Source organism: Enhydra lutris, unplaced genomic scaffold, assembly GCF_002288905.1.
Source record: "Enhydra lutris kenyoni isolate GAN:26980312 unplaced genomic scaffold, ASM228890v2 scaffoldscaffold35, whole genome shotgun sequence".
Classification (NCBI taxonomy): domain Eukaryota; kingdom Metazoa; phylum Chordata; class Mammalia; order Carnivora; family Mustelidae; genus Enhydra; species Enhydra lutris.
The window spans coordinates 1,861,591-1,876,068 of record NW_019154119.1 but is presented as its reverse complement, the minus strand read 5'-3'; positions in this window follow the sequence as shown (position 1 = coordinate 1,876,068).

Here is a 14,478-nt window from a genome sequence, read left to right as displayed (position 1 = left end):
GTTCTGGGGGTTCTTAGTGGAGTTGGGGTGGCAATGTATCAGGGCCCCAGCAGTCCCTCCCCTGGCCCAGGATGCTTCTCTCTGTTTGTACCTATGGCTTTTCTTAATGTCAGTGTTTGGGGGTGTTGATTACCCCCCAGGGAGGATTTAAACATTGAAACCCAGTCCTGGCTGGGGCCCCACCGGATGATAAGAGAGCGCGGGAGGAAACAAAAGTGCTTGTGTTAACAGAATGTCATTTCCCAACATGATTCAGGCCCCGAAGCTGAGGCAGGAAAAGGAGAGCCAATGCCTTCCCATTCATCACGTCGGACACAGCTATTTTTAGAGCCCACGCCAGCTTAGTGCTGGGCTCGGGGCTCCTGGCTCTGGGAGCCCCGCTGTGGAAGGCACCAAGGTCAGGTGACTGAGCCAGTCAGGCGTGGGGATCGTGCAGGTGTGTGCGTGTGTGGCGTGCGTGGGTGGTATGCCGTGTGTGTGTTCTTGCATGTGTGTGATGTATGTGTGCAAGGGTGATGTGCGTGTGTGATGTGTGTGCATGCTTGTGCATGGTGTACCCAGTATGTGCATGCCGTATGTGTGTATGTACATGGTGTGTGTGTGCATGGGTGTGCGTGAGCTCGGGGTACCTGGTATATGTGGCATGCATGTGCGTGGTGTGCGTGCATGTGCACGATGTGAGTATGCGCTATGTGCGTCCATGTATGTGCATGTGTATGCCCGTAGAGAAAGGAGGAGGGATGGGCTGGCCCTGTTCTGCCAGAGCTGCAAGTGGTGAGCCAGGCTTCCTTTGTGCGCAGGTAGGAGGCAGCATGGAGGCAGTCGTGGGGGGATGGGTGAGGGAGAGGAAAGGGCCTGGGACACAGGTGCGGCCTCAGCTCTGGAAGTACTCCTCCCATCCCCACGGGGGCCTGACCTCCCCTTCACGTGTGCACAGACCCTCCTCCCAGGTGGAGGGCAAAGCTGCCTGTGTCCTTGACCCCGGGGGATGTTGGCCAGCTGCAGGTGCCCTTGGCTTTGCTATCACAGCCTTGCAAACATCTGGCCGCTCAAAGGTCTCTGTGCCCAGGTGCACTGGCCTCTGGGAAATAGATTCTGCTCCACTCAGCATGTAAGCACCCATTTTCCTAAAAGACAAAACTTTCCCGACCATGGAAAGAGGCACCCACCTAGCCCCCCTCACACACACCCTTTTTGCAAGAGACAGAGAAGAGGTTACCCCTCATTTTTACCCATCTCTGGCTCTCTTTCTGCATTGAACTCAGCCCTGAGGCAAGACTGGACCAGGGTGTGGCTCCAGGCAGTGCTCCTTCTCCGTCACAAGTCTTCTCCTCTCCTTCCATCTTAGAAGGGATGTCCTCCCAACTTCCACCTCTGCATATCTCTCAGCCCTGAAAAAGATGCATAAACTATCCATTGTCCCCCTTCATATTTCTCTTCTCCTAATGTCCTCCATGCTATCCCTTATGCTCCACAAGTAAGTGAAACCATATAATAATTGACTATCTCTGTTTGACTTATTTCACTTAGCATAAGCTCCTCCAGTCCCACCCAAGTTGATACAAAAGTTAGGTTTTCATCCTTTCTGATGGCTGAGTAATATTCCATTGTGTATATGGACCACATCTTCTTTATCCATTCATCTGTTGGAGGGCATCTTGGCTCTTTGCACATTTTGGCTATTGTGGCCATTGCTGCTATGAACATTGGGGTGCATGTGGCCCTTCTTTTCACTACATCTGTATCTTTGGGGTAAATACCCAGTAGTGCAATTGCTGGGTCACAGCTCTATATTTGATTTTTTGAGGAACCTCCACACTGTTTTCCAAAGTGGCTGCACCACTTTGCATTCCCACCAACAGTGTAAGAGGGTTCCCCTTTGTCCACATCCTCTCCAACATTTGTTGTTTTTTTCCTCTTTACCATTCTGACTGGTGTAAGGTGGTTTTGATTTGAATCTCCCTGATGGCTAATGATGATGAACATTTTTTCATGTGTCTGTTAGCCATTTGTATGTCTTCTTTGGAGAAGCGTCTGCTCATGTCTTCTGCCCATTTTTTGACTTGATTATCTGTTTTTTGGGTGTTGAGTTTGAGACGTTCTTTATAGATCTTGGATATCAGCCCTTTCTCTGTAGTGTCACTTGCAAATATCTTCTCCCATTCTGTGGGTTGCCCTTTGTCCCATGATAGACTGTGGACCCCGGGAAACAAATGGAGGGTTTTAGAAAGAAGTGGGGCGGGGGGAATCGGCTAGCACAGTGATCGGAATAAGGAGGGCACGGATTGTATGGAGTATTGGGTGTTATACGCAAACAATGAATCACGGAACATTACGTCAAAAACTAATGATGTACTGTACGGTGACTAACATAACACACATACACACACAAAAAGAAACCAAAAAAAACCAAAAAACAAAAAAAAACCCAAAACTTTCCATTGGATGAGAATTGACATCAATAGCCAAGGATGAGGCTACCTCTTCCTTCTTTCCCCAAAGCTCTCTAGACGGGCTGTAGGAACTATGTAAATGTAGTTTATACTCCATGGGCCTCAGAGCTCATTCACTTGCCATTAATAGCTCAGCTGTCCCTAAGGTTCTGGGCAGTTTGGGACCTTCTTACCGGCAGAGAGAGTTTAGATGACTTCCTGCACAGCTATGGATGGCTTCCCACAAGCCAAGGCTACCAGACAAAGCATCCCGTGGTGGGAAGTGCCTACTGCTACTCCTCCCCGGAAAGCAGGGGAGGCTCGTGTGAAGTCTTGAGGGATCCACCAGCACACCGTAAGCAGGAGTCTCCCCACTGCCCCTTGGCAGCACCCAAGAGATGGAGGCTTTATCTGCTTTGCGCTGTGGCCTGGATGGTAAAGGGATGGGGAAGAAATTGGTACTTGGAGGAGACAGCATGTTCATTTCTTTTCACCTGTGTCTTCTCTTCTGAAGAGTCATCACAAAGAAGTACCATCCAGTCGATAACTTAGCAGGAAATAAATGCACTTGGCCACATTCAAGGACTATCAGGATCTCCTGTAGACACAGGCCAGCAGGTAAGGAGGAAGCAGCCAGGTGCCCAAATCCCATTTTGGCCACTAGTTTGCATCCATTGTGATCTCGAATCAAGCAGTCACCTCTTTGGACAAAGAAAGGAATGGCTTAAATGAAATTGATCGTGGTTCCTTTCCAAAGTAGCACAAAAACATATATAACTGGGGAGGTGGGGCTTCTAGAAAAATGCTCCTTGGAGAAGTTAGTCCTCATGCCGATGGTGGGAGCTAGCAGAGTAGAGAGTACCAACGGCTAACAGTTATTGATCCCCTAAACACCAGGCCCTGTGCCCATCTTATCACCAAACTTTATAAGAACCCAGCAAAATATGTGTTATTCTCTCAGTGTGTAGATGATAAAACCAAAGATCAAGAATGTTAAACCAATTCCCCAAGGTCACAAACTGGCAAAGGCGGATCCCAGCCTGCATCCTTCTGATACCAAAGCCCACGTGTTTCATCACACCATAGGCACGCCTCTTGGTGGATCAAGGGGAATCATTACTGTTTGTTCCTTTTTCTATTTTGAGCATCTTCTAAAAAAGTCTGGCCCTTCCCTGTACTCCATAAAAGTCTTATGAATCAACTGAGGTGCTGTCCACAGCTTCCGCAGGAGCTGCACTGGGGAAAGTCAGGAATCGTGTTGATAAAGCACCAGGCCCCATACGCCACCAAATCAGAGTGGTTTACAAGTGGTGGTCAAGTGACCGCATGGGAAAGTTTGTGTGTGTGCTGGGTTCTTGGGGCACAGGAGGCTGAGTCAGCCGCCAGCCCACTTCTTTTCCAAGGACCTGAAACCACCAACTTCCTGCTTTTCTTTCTTTTGAAGCCCAGTGCGTGGTGGTGCTTCAGAGTCCTAGAGGGTTGGGTAGTTTGTCCGGGTCCGTCACAAGCTCTGCGGTGCCGACCGGCAGAGGCCCGGGTGTACCTCGGTTCTCTCTGCTGCCCCTTTTCTCCTTTGATCTTTGGCATCTCCTGTGACTTTCAAAGCCTCTTAGCAACGCCCCTTCCCAATGATGTTCTATTCAGCCTTTCTGCTTTCCAATCACTCTCCCACATCTCTTGGACCTCGTCCCTCTTCTTCCTTCTGCTCTTGTTCTCCTTGTTGACCAGGAGCTAACCACTGGGCAGACACACAAGGTTGTACTCAACTGCAGTTGCCTTCCCGTGACGGCAGCAATCCTGACTGACAATAGCAGTATCCAGGGTGAGGTTCCTGGGAGCTGGCAAAGGAGATGCTTCCCTTGATGCTCATATGGTCTCAGAACATGATTCACGATTTCCAGTTCCCAGGCATGGCCTTCAACAGAAGAGGGTCCAAGAGGGAGAGTTCACATTTCTGCCCTTTCTCTTTCCTCTTCACTGGTGACCTGAGTTAACCATGAGGTTCTTTGGTCATGAGGACAACAGAGGGGTCCCAGAGACGCAAGACATGGGCAGCATCTCAGAACCAACTGGCATTCTTCTCTTGCTTCCATTCCCAACAAGACTTACTTCAGAGGAATCTTGCAGAGGAGCTCTCCAAAACCTTACTGGCCTCAAACACGTCCCAGTTACCTGTGGCCCCAAGAAACTCTCCAGGTTGAGAAACCAGTAAAGTTGGCAGGCTTTCCTACATGCCCAACACAAATAACTTTGTGTGCTTGGTAAGTGGGAGGATAGTGATGATAAAGGACTGTTGAAATAAGCAGAGGTGATACCTAGATACACTGATATGAAGTTCAAAGGCTCTTGTCTTCTTCCCAGTTCCACCTCTGACTCTCTGTGTGACCCTAAACCTTGTTTGCTTTTTCTGTGCCTTAGTTTCCATATTTATAAGATAAGCTTGTACCAAGAAGAAACCAATACATGACTGGAAAAGAGAAAATGTTATGTAAATAATATTAGAGATTCCCCTGCTGTTTGCTTGACAGCAGTTCACTTAGAAGGTTCAAGATCCTTTTGATCTGAGATGAGAGGGACCAGCTGCTGAGAGATGGAGTCTGATTTAATCCAGAGTTAACCTCGCAGAAGCTCTTTGTAGATAATTTGTGGTGCTTCTTTGTAGTCTAAATCCAGGACAAAGGTGGAGAATATGATTTGCGGAATGGGTAACCACCATAAACTATAGTTTCTGGCCAAACCATTTTCTTCTTTCTGTCCTGTTTACGTTTCCCACGTTTCCCACGTATGTCATCCTGGACAGACTCAATGAACGATTCTCTCCAGATAGGTACGTATGACCTCACAGAGGCCTTTTATACTAATTGTGGGGTTCTTTGGTCCTGTATATCAGAAGCTATATAAAAATCAGGATGGAAAGTATTTCCAGCATCTTCGACTCCCTACTTCAAGGGGCCTTACAGAGCCAATACAGAGAAGGGCTAGCTGCGGGTCAGGGGTCACACAACGTACTTACTGGACTCGGTACAACTCTCTCCCCATGATCCTCCCTCGCGTCTCCACAGCCAGATTGGAGCAGCCTGTGGAAAAAATTCCTGTCTATTTTCAGAAACAGATAAAAGCATTCAGATTATGCAGTGCAAATCTCGGCCTGAAAGCGGCTGGAAAAATCTGTTCCTTGCCACTGTCACTGACCCCCTGGCCCCTCCAAGTAAGGACATTCAGGCCTGCTTCCCCTCCTCTCTTTACCACCACCCCCCTCCCCAGGCTGACCCTCCCACTGCACAGCTGGTCCTTGTCTGCAGTGTCAGTGCTCTCCTGCCTGGGAGGACTGCAGACAATGGACTACAAGTTGGTTAAAATAAAAAAAAGGCAACTGGTTCAAGGAGAAATCAGTGTTAAATCAATGTTTCTTTTTATCTGGAGTTTGGGGGAGCATATTTACAATGCTGTCTGGCCCGCAGTACCCATCCCAGGGCAGGAGGCTCAGTCTCAGGCAGCCCCACAGGCCTCACGGGTTACACGCGATCCACTGCTGGGAGGGACAATATTCTATCTTGAGCTGAGTTGCCTACAGCCAGATGTCTCCCTATCCTGATCTCCCCCAAGCCCAGAGGTTTGGGAACACTGACTAGTTCATCAAACTGGATCTCTTGCACAGGGGATTATTCCTGGATTTAGGGAAAAGCCCGTTCAGCGACGTCTCCCCTGTCCAGGGCGCTCATGTTTGCCACGAATCCGTTATGCTCTGAAGATACGAAATTGTCAACACAATAAACCAGGCTTATGCTTAGTGCATCGGGGAGCAAATATCAGTCAAACACACTTGAGATGTGTTTAGCTTTCCATCTGGGAGGCACCCAGGGTCTCAGGGGCTTCTTATGCAAAACATCTTTTTCTTCCAGAATGCTCTGTGCTTGCACTCCTCGATGAATAATTCATTAAGCACCGAACTCCCCCCACAGGGCCCTGGTTTTGAGCGCTGGTTTTTCTACCTCCCCTCCAGGCAATGGGTCCACAACACAAATGGAAGACAAGCGGCGCCAGCTACCAAAGGAACCAGACAGGAAGACACTTCCCAGAGGAATGGGATGGGCCTCTCATTTCCTCCTCCCTGGCTTCCTCCTCTAGATGCACCAGAGGGAAGGCAGGGCTGGAGTGAAGAAGCCATCATCAAGCAAGAACCTTTTAACGGGGAATGAGGGCCCGTGCATCTGGAGAGGGGTGAAGCTCGCTGTAGCCACAGAGAGGGGCCCCCACTTGGGAGAAACAGAGGGCGGGAGCAGAGCCACATGCAAAATACACTCCAGGTAGGATGTGGGCAGAGCAGGAGAACTGAGAGGACCTGAAAAACCCCACCAAGGCTTACCACCCACCTTTCTGTGTCTCCACTTTTAGAGTGAAGGCTCATGTTCTATGAGGCAAGAACCAAGGATCAAAGGGGAAATGGTGGTGATATGTAGTTTAAAAAGCAGTAGCAAAATACTAGAAGGAGAAACCATAACTCAAATCATGCCATCTGACATATCTTTGAATGTTTTATACAACTGCAGGCTTTTGTTCAAGCTCTTCTTCTGCCTGAAATGAAGCAGCTATTCCACTCATCAAACTCCTACTCATCCTTAAAAATCCTGCCCAAATGTTGCCTCTTCTGTAAGGTTGTCCAGGATCCCTTCCGTCCCTCGTACTCCAGCAGAACCATCTCTCTGTGGTGATGTATTCTATCTTCTGGTTCGTGTTCTAGTTAGTGAAGCATGTGTCTGTGTCCTCCAACAGAGGGTGAGCCCCCGAGGACAGAGCCCAGGCTTTATTCAGACCAGCGGCCATTTCCTCTACTGACTAATGGTGTTGAGCGTGCTTATTGGCCATGATCGTAGATCTTCTTTGGCAAAATGTCTATTCAAATCCTTTGCCCATTTTTAAATTGGGTTGTCTTTTTGTTATTTAATTCCAAGTGTTCTTTATTCTGGACATTAGATTCTTATCAGGTATGTGTCTTGCAAATATTCAATTCATCATGTGAATCATTTGAACGTGTAGCGGTCAGTGGTTCCCACTGTCGTGTGACCATTGGCACTCATTACAAATTTTTGTCACTCCAAAAAGCAACCTCATACCCACTCAATAGTCATTTCCTATTATCCCCTTCCTGGACTCCAGAGAACTACTAGTCCACCTTCTGTCTCTATGAATTTGCCTACTCAGGACATCTCATAGAAGTGGGATCATACGATACATGTCCTCTTGTGACTGGCTTCTTTCATGACATAATGTTTTCGGGGTTCATCCACATTGTGGCATGTGTTTGCACTCTGTCACTGTACGGATACACTATATTTGATCTAGCCATCATCAGTTGAGGGACATTTGAGTTGTTTCTACCTTTTAGTTATTCTGAATAATGCTGCCGTGAATATTTGTTTACATGTCTTTGGGTGGACATGTGTTTTCAGTTCTCCAGGGTATGTACATTTACAAGTGGAATTGGTAGGTCATATGCTAACCCTATATTTAACATTCTGAAGAAGTGCCAAATTTTTCCAAAGGAACTTCATCATTCTGCATTTCCACCAGCCACATAGGAGGGCTCCAATTTCTTCACGTCCTTGCCCATATTTGTTATTCTCTTTTGTTGTTTTATTTTTGTTTTTTGTTATAGCCATCCCTATGGGTATGAAGTGGGTATCTCACTGTGACTTTGAATTGCATTTTCTCTACTGACTAATGATGTTGAACATCTTTTCACGTGCTTATTGGCCATTCGTAGCTTCTTTAGCAAAATGACTATTCAAGTCCTTTGCCCATTTTTAAATTGGGTTATTTGTCTTTTTGTTATTTAATTCTAGGTGGTTTTTTTTTTTAATCGGGACATTAGATTCTTATCAGGCATATGTCCAGCATATATTTTCTCTTATTCTGTGGGTTTTCTTTGCACCTTCTTGGTAGTGACCTTTGATGCACAAAAGTTTTAATTTTGATGAAGTCCTATTCATCTATTTTTTTCCTTTGTTGCCATATCTAAGAAACCATTGCTTCATCCCAGGTTCTAAAGTTTATACCTATATTTCCTTCTAAGAGTTTTGTAATTTTAGGAGCGCCTGGGTGGCTCAGTGAGTTAAGCCTCTGCCTTCGGTTCAGGTCATGATCTCAGGGTCCTGGGATCAAGTCCTGCGTTGGGCTTTCTGCTCCGAGGGAAGTCTGCTTCCCCCTCTTTCTCTGCCTGCCTCTCTGTCTACTTGTGATATCTCTCTGGATGTAAGTAAATAAAATAAAATCTTTAAAAAAATCTTTACATTTTGTAATTTTAGGTCTTGTATTGAGGTCTTTGATTTATTTTTGTGTATAGTGTAAAGTATGGGTCCAAATTTATTCTGTTGCACGTGGATATCTAGTCCCAGCACCATTTGTTGAAAAGACTGTTCTTTCCCAGTTGAGTGGTTTTTACACTCCTGTTGGAATCAATTTTTCATTCATATTTTACACTGTTATTTCCTTAAAATCATCACTTGAAATAAGGTCATTGGTTCAGTCCTAGGATTTGAAAACTTGATAATGTCAAGATTTTTTTTTTTTTTTTAATACAGCAATCACATCGACCTGTGTTCCCCCTCTACACTCAGAATCCATTCCAGGAAAAGTTGGCAACATCCAAGTTTGCACATTTTCACAAGTGGGAATCACTTGGACTTTTAGACTGAGAGTATAAACCAAAAAGAGTGAGAAGGTACATCTCGGGGTTGGGGGGCTGGGGGAGCTGTGGGACATGGGGCTAGAGATGAAGGTGTAGCAAAGGCAAGTACCCCTTGGGAGAGGAGAGAAGAGTGATGACAGAAGTCATAAGAAGGAAAACAGGAGTGAAAAAGCAGACCAAGAACTGAGGGCTTCCCAAGTGTGATGTTTGAAAGAAGGGCTTCTCTAGTGTCCTTGATGATTTAAAAAGGTGGATGTTGGACACTGAAATAACTTGCTTTTTAAAAAGCACCAGGAAGGGACACCTGGGGGCCTCAGTCAGTTAAGCATCTGCTTTCTGCTCAAGTCATGATCTTGGGGTCCTGGGACCAAGTCCTGCATCAGGCTCCCTGCTTAGAAGGGATGTTGCTTCTCCCTCCACCTCTCCCCTTTGTTTATGCCCTCTCTCTCCTCTCTCTCTCTCTCTCAAATAAATAAAATCTTTAAAAGCACCAGGAAGCTGAAAGGTAACTCTCCTTCAGCCAGCCGTGCTTTGCTGTCTTTCAGGCCAGTCGTGGCTAGCGCTCCGTCCTCTGTCTCAAGGATCATCTTCCTCATCCCACCTTACCCTGCTGGATCACCTCATCCTTCCTTGTCCACCTAACCCACCCATGCCATCTCTGAATTTCCAGATTGGGCTAGCACCCTCTTAATGTTCCCCAGAGAATGCTACCAGATGTCAGAGTTGGGACTTAGCACATTAATATGGGGTACATTTGCGTGTTTTTGCACTGGATAGCAAGCTCCTTGGGACCAGGGGCCCTGTCTCCCTTGTCTTTGTAAGCCATGGCGTGGGAGCTGTGTTGTGACACTGAAAGACTGCCAGACTGAATTGCAAGGAATGTAGAGTCAGCCTACAGTAACGAACAGTGACTGAGGGCTTGGCCCTAAGAAGGGATCTACACAGTAAAAGGGGACAGGAATGAAGGGAAGCACTTAATTCACTCTGGCATTCTCTTTCAACCTGTTCCAAGCTAACTGTATATGCTACGACTGTGCTTGTGATCAGCTAGCCAGAGCTTTACTCTCACTATGGCGAGACAGCTGGGTGCATTACAAGGAGTAGATGCATGTGTGTCAGCAAAGGCTGTCAGGCCAAGGGGGTTGCTGCTCTAGAATAGAACTGGGCAGTCTGGGCTGGAATTGATAGAAAACATTTCCTTCCTTGTTTCCTGCCAGAGAAGTGACAACACACACACACCCAGTAGAAGGAGCAAGTACTAAACTCAGAATCTACCTGAAGTTCCAATCAGCATGGGGAGGGTTTTTCCCTTCTTTTTAATATTCTTTTTCTGAATCAAAAATCAATATAGCAAAGCCGAAAACACTATTTTAATTAAAAAAAAGTCAAACTCTTAACACTTTAAAACACAAACTTCTGTATATTTTCTCTGTCTTGTTAAAATATATAATTCACTATCTGAATCCAATTATTCTATTGCTATGATATGAAATTTTATATTCTCATTTTTGTCATTTTATCACAAACATTTCCATACATCAACCTTTTATTTTCACTATTTTAATACCTGCATAGTATTCTTAAGGTTTCACGGTCATCATGTTTATTATCAGTTTTGATTATTGCACAAAACTGTAACATCAATCATATAGCTTCTTTGTTATTGATTTCTTTCTTTAGGATAAACTGCGAAGAGAGCAATATCTAGCTTATAGGGTATGAATATTTCTAGAGGTTTTGATACGGGTTGTCATAGTATTTTCCAAATGGGTTGTAACAGTTTAGGCTGCCACAGTAATGTACAAATTGCCAATGTCACTCACAGCCTGACCAGCACTGGATGTCACATTTTAACTTCCCCCAGTTTAACAATGTATATTGCTGATTCAATGTTGCTTTAATCTACACTTCCTTAATTATAAAGATAAACCTTCTTCCTTCAGTTTCTAGGCAATCTATAGTTTCTCTTTTGTAAATTAATTGTTCATCTTATTTTCTTCACCTATGGAAATCTTAATGTTTTGTTTTAAAATTTTAATGAGTTATTTATAAAGTATCACATACTTATTAAGTATATACTCTTGGCCCTGATTGCTAAAAATACTTCCCCAGCCTTCTCATAGCATTTTATATTAGAGTTACCATTTTTCATTATTTTAAAATTCCTAAAATATTTATTTGTGTCTCAATGATTCCCTTTATTGCTTAAAAATTGAGAAAGCTTTTCTCTGCTATTTCAGCAAAGTGTCTATGCTGATTTTTTGTGTGTAGCTTTGCCCTATAAATGGTCTATTTTTTTTATAATTCTTAGCCCAGCTGGAGTTTCCTTTATGTCACAATATGATATAAAGTATTGATCTAAATAAAACATTTTCCAACTTGATGATCAGTGATACCCACAGTAGTTACTGGGGAGCTCTTTCTACTCTCTTATTTGTCACATATCATATTTATATAGTGAGACTGAGTGCTGGTTTCTCTTTTTTTCTGAATTATCTCTTTTCCTTATTTAATGATAAAAATCACTGTTGTGATTATTTGTTTTTCTTAGTATCTCCAATGCCAACTATATTGACTGGCATGTAGTATATGTTCAATTAATCTTTATGTGTATTGAATTCGTATTATATACTAACACCTTCCTAAATTTCAATACAGAGTATTTTTTTTAACATAACATAGAGAAAAATCAATTTTTACCTCTCTTTGCTGAACGACTTGAATGACACCACAGAGTCTTTTTCTCTATTCTCTCCAGAGCATCTCAATTCCTTCCCACCTTCATTTCTTGCCACATTCTTTTGAGAAGTGTGAAAAGTTGAAATAACAGAATACGAGAGCAGGCAAGTTTCCAGACCAGCTTCACAGGCAGGATCACATTTTGGTTCTCGCAACATACACAAGGGGCAGGCATTTTTTTTCCATGGAGGAAGGGGAAGCTCAGAGAGTTTCGTCCGCTTACCCAGGGTCACACAGCATGGAATTGTAACTCAAACCTGAATCATCCTGTTCTAAGTCCAGTGTTCTTACAACCTCCTGACTTTAGAGATCCTAGGGCCGTGTGCCTTAGTTACCTAGGCAGTACAGCTTGTGAGCCAGTCAGTATTTTCTGGCCAAAAGCTGACAGTGACATGTTGCTTAGAAAGAACATTCTGGCAGATCACCCCCACTAAGATCTGAGAGAGCACCATTCCCTACCCAGAACTAGTTCTGACCACGGCATGAGCTGTGGCTACAGGTACGGGGCAGGGCAGGGCTGAAGGAGGCCAGACACCCAGTCTGATAAATGACATACCCAGGGGTAGGGAGGACCCGGGGAGCCCTCATTGTTGAGTTTCGGATGGCAGACTGCTGAAGGAGAGTCATCACGGTGCACTTGAACTGGAGCATAGAACAGCTCTGTTGAAACAGGGGCCTTGAGCTGACCACGGGTCGTGGGCAGAATGGCAGACGGGAGGGGGCTAAGACTAGCTGCTGCCGCTGGAAAGCAAAAGACAGGCCTGACCTGTCAGAAGTCTAGAGAGGACCTCAGGCAGAGCATCAGTCGCCCTGTTGCTCCCTCCCGCTGCGGAGTGCCCCTCCCCCCAGGCATCCTCATTCCAGCAGGGGGACCTCACAGTTTCCCTGGAAGAGCAGCGAGCCCGGATCATTTCTCCATTCCAGTGTAAGGAGTTAAAACTTAAAATGGCAAGTCGGCCTGGGATTCGGGCACAAGGCTCCTCTGGGTCCATCCTGCAGGGCCATGAACCGATCCTTTATTTATGCTGGGTTGTCTGTCTTTGTTCAGTTCTGTCTGCTTCGCCAGCTTGGAAATGGTCTGCTGGAAAAAATTATGGTGCTGTCTAACATGATGTAACAAGATGTCATCTTCTGACTCCAACGCATAAAATGGATTTACAGGAAGGAGGAGGGGGAAAAAAAAAACACACACACAAAGCCCCAGGGAGCACTTGACTCAGATAAAAACCACTGGGTTTTGTTTGTGAATGTCAAAAAGCTGCATGTTATTTTACTTTAGAAGAACATGAGAACAGACTGGTGTTTCAGTGGGGAAAGCAAAAGATATGTGCTCTCTAGCCCAGAGGAGAAGTTTGCTGAGAACACTTAAACTAATATTCATTTCACATTGCCCACATACACAAACACGCCACAAACCCTACATGCAAATCACACAGACACACAAAACATGTGCCACAAAGACCACATACACACACACACACACACACACACACACACACACACACACACACACGTCGACCACCCCGTCTAAACCTTACAGACACACCACACGCTCACCACCCACACATCACTGCATATCCTCCAGTGTCACCCCAGTGATGTCGCTGCAAAGGCAAACAAACATTTTAATCAAGAATTCTGCAGTTCCTGGGTGCCTGGGTGGCTCAGTGGGTTAAGCCGCTGCCTTGGGCTCAGGTCATGATCTCCAGGTCCTGGGATCGAGTCCTGCATCGGGCTCTCTGCTCAGCAGGGAGCCTGTTTCCCTCTCTCTGCCTGCCTCTCTGCCTACTTGTGATCTCTCTCTCTGTCAAATAAATATATAAAATCTTTAAAAAAAAAAAAAAAAAGAATTCTGCAGTTCCTGCACCACTGAGCCATGGGAGTGAGCAGATATTCTGGGTCTAAGCTTTTCTGGTGCATATCTACAAGTCTGTCATGAGCTTTACAGAGCTCTCTTTTATGAGAAAGCATAATGGAAAAGACAAAGTGGAATAAAGGTCAAAGGTTTTGTGGTTCTTTTTCAGTATACAACACTTCTAGAAAAGCACATTCCAACCCAATCCTAATGCAGCTACTTCCCTAATATGGGAAAATAACATGAGTAGGAAAGGATATGATAGGGTTTCTTGGCCTTTTGTGTTGGTTAGAACACCATTGCCTATTTCTGCATTCAAAGCCGGTTCTGGTGTGGCCTCTAGGGACTGTCAGAGCCCCCTCTCCCCCTCCTATAACATGCAGGTTGACAAAGGGTCACTTAGGGAAAACTGTAGTCCTTTCTCCTTAGAGTCCTTCCTTATTCACCAGGAAGCCGAAGGGAGAGCACGTTAGCAAAATGTCAAGTGTCAAGAAACAAAATAAAGGGGCGCCTGGGTGGCTCAGTGGGTTAAACCTTCTGCCTTCAGCTCGGGTCATGATCCGAGGGTCCTGGGATTGAGCCCTGCATCGGGCTCTCTGCTCAGCAGGGATCCTGCTCCCCCCACCCCAATCTCTCTGCCTGCCTCTCTGCCTACTAGTGATCTCTGACTGTCAAATAAATAAATAAAAATCTTAAAAAAAAAGAAACAAAATAAAAACAATTGCATTAGAGTTATGCCCCATTTCCCCTGTTCTGGAAGAACT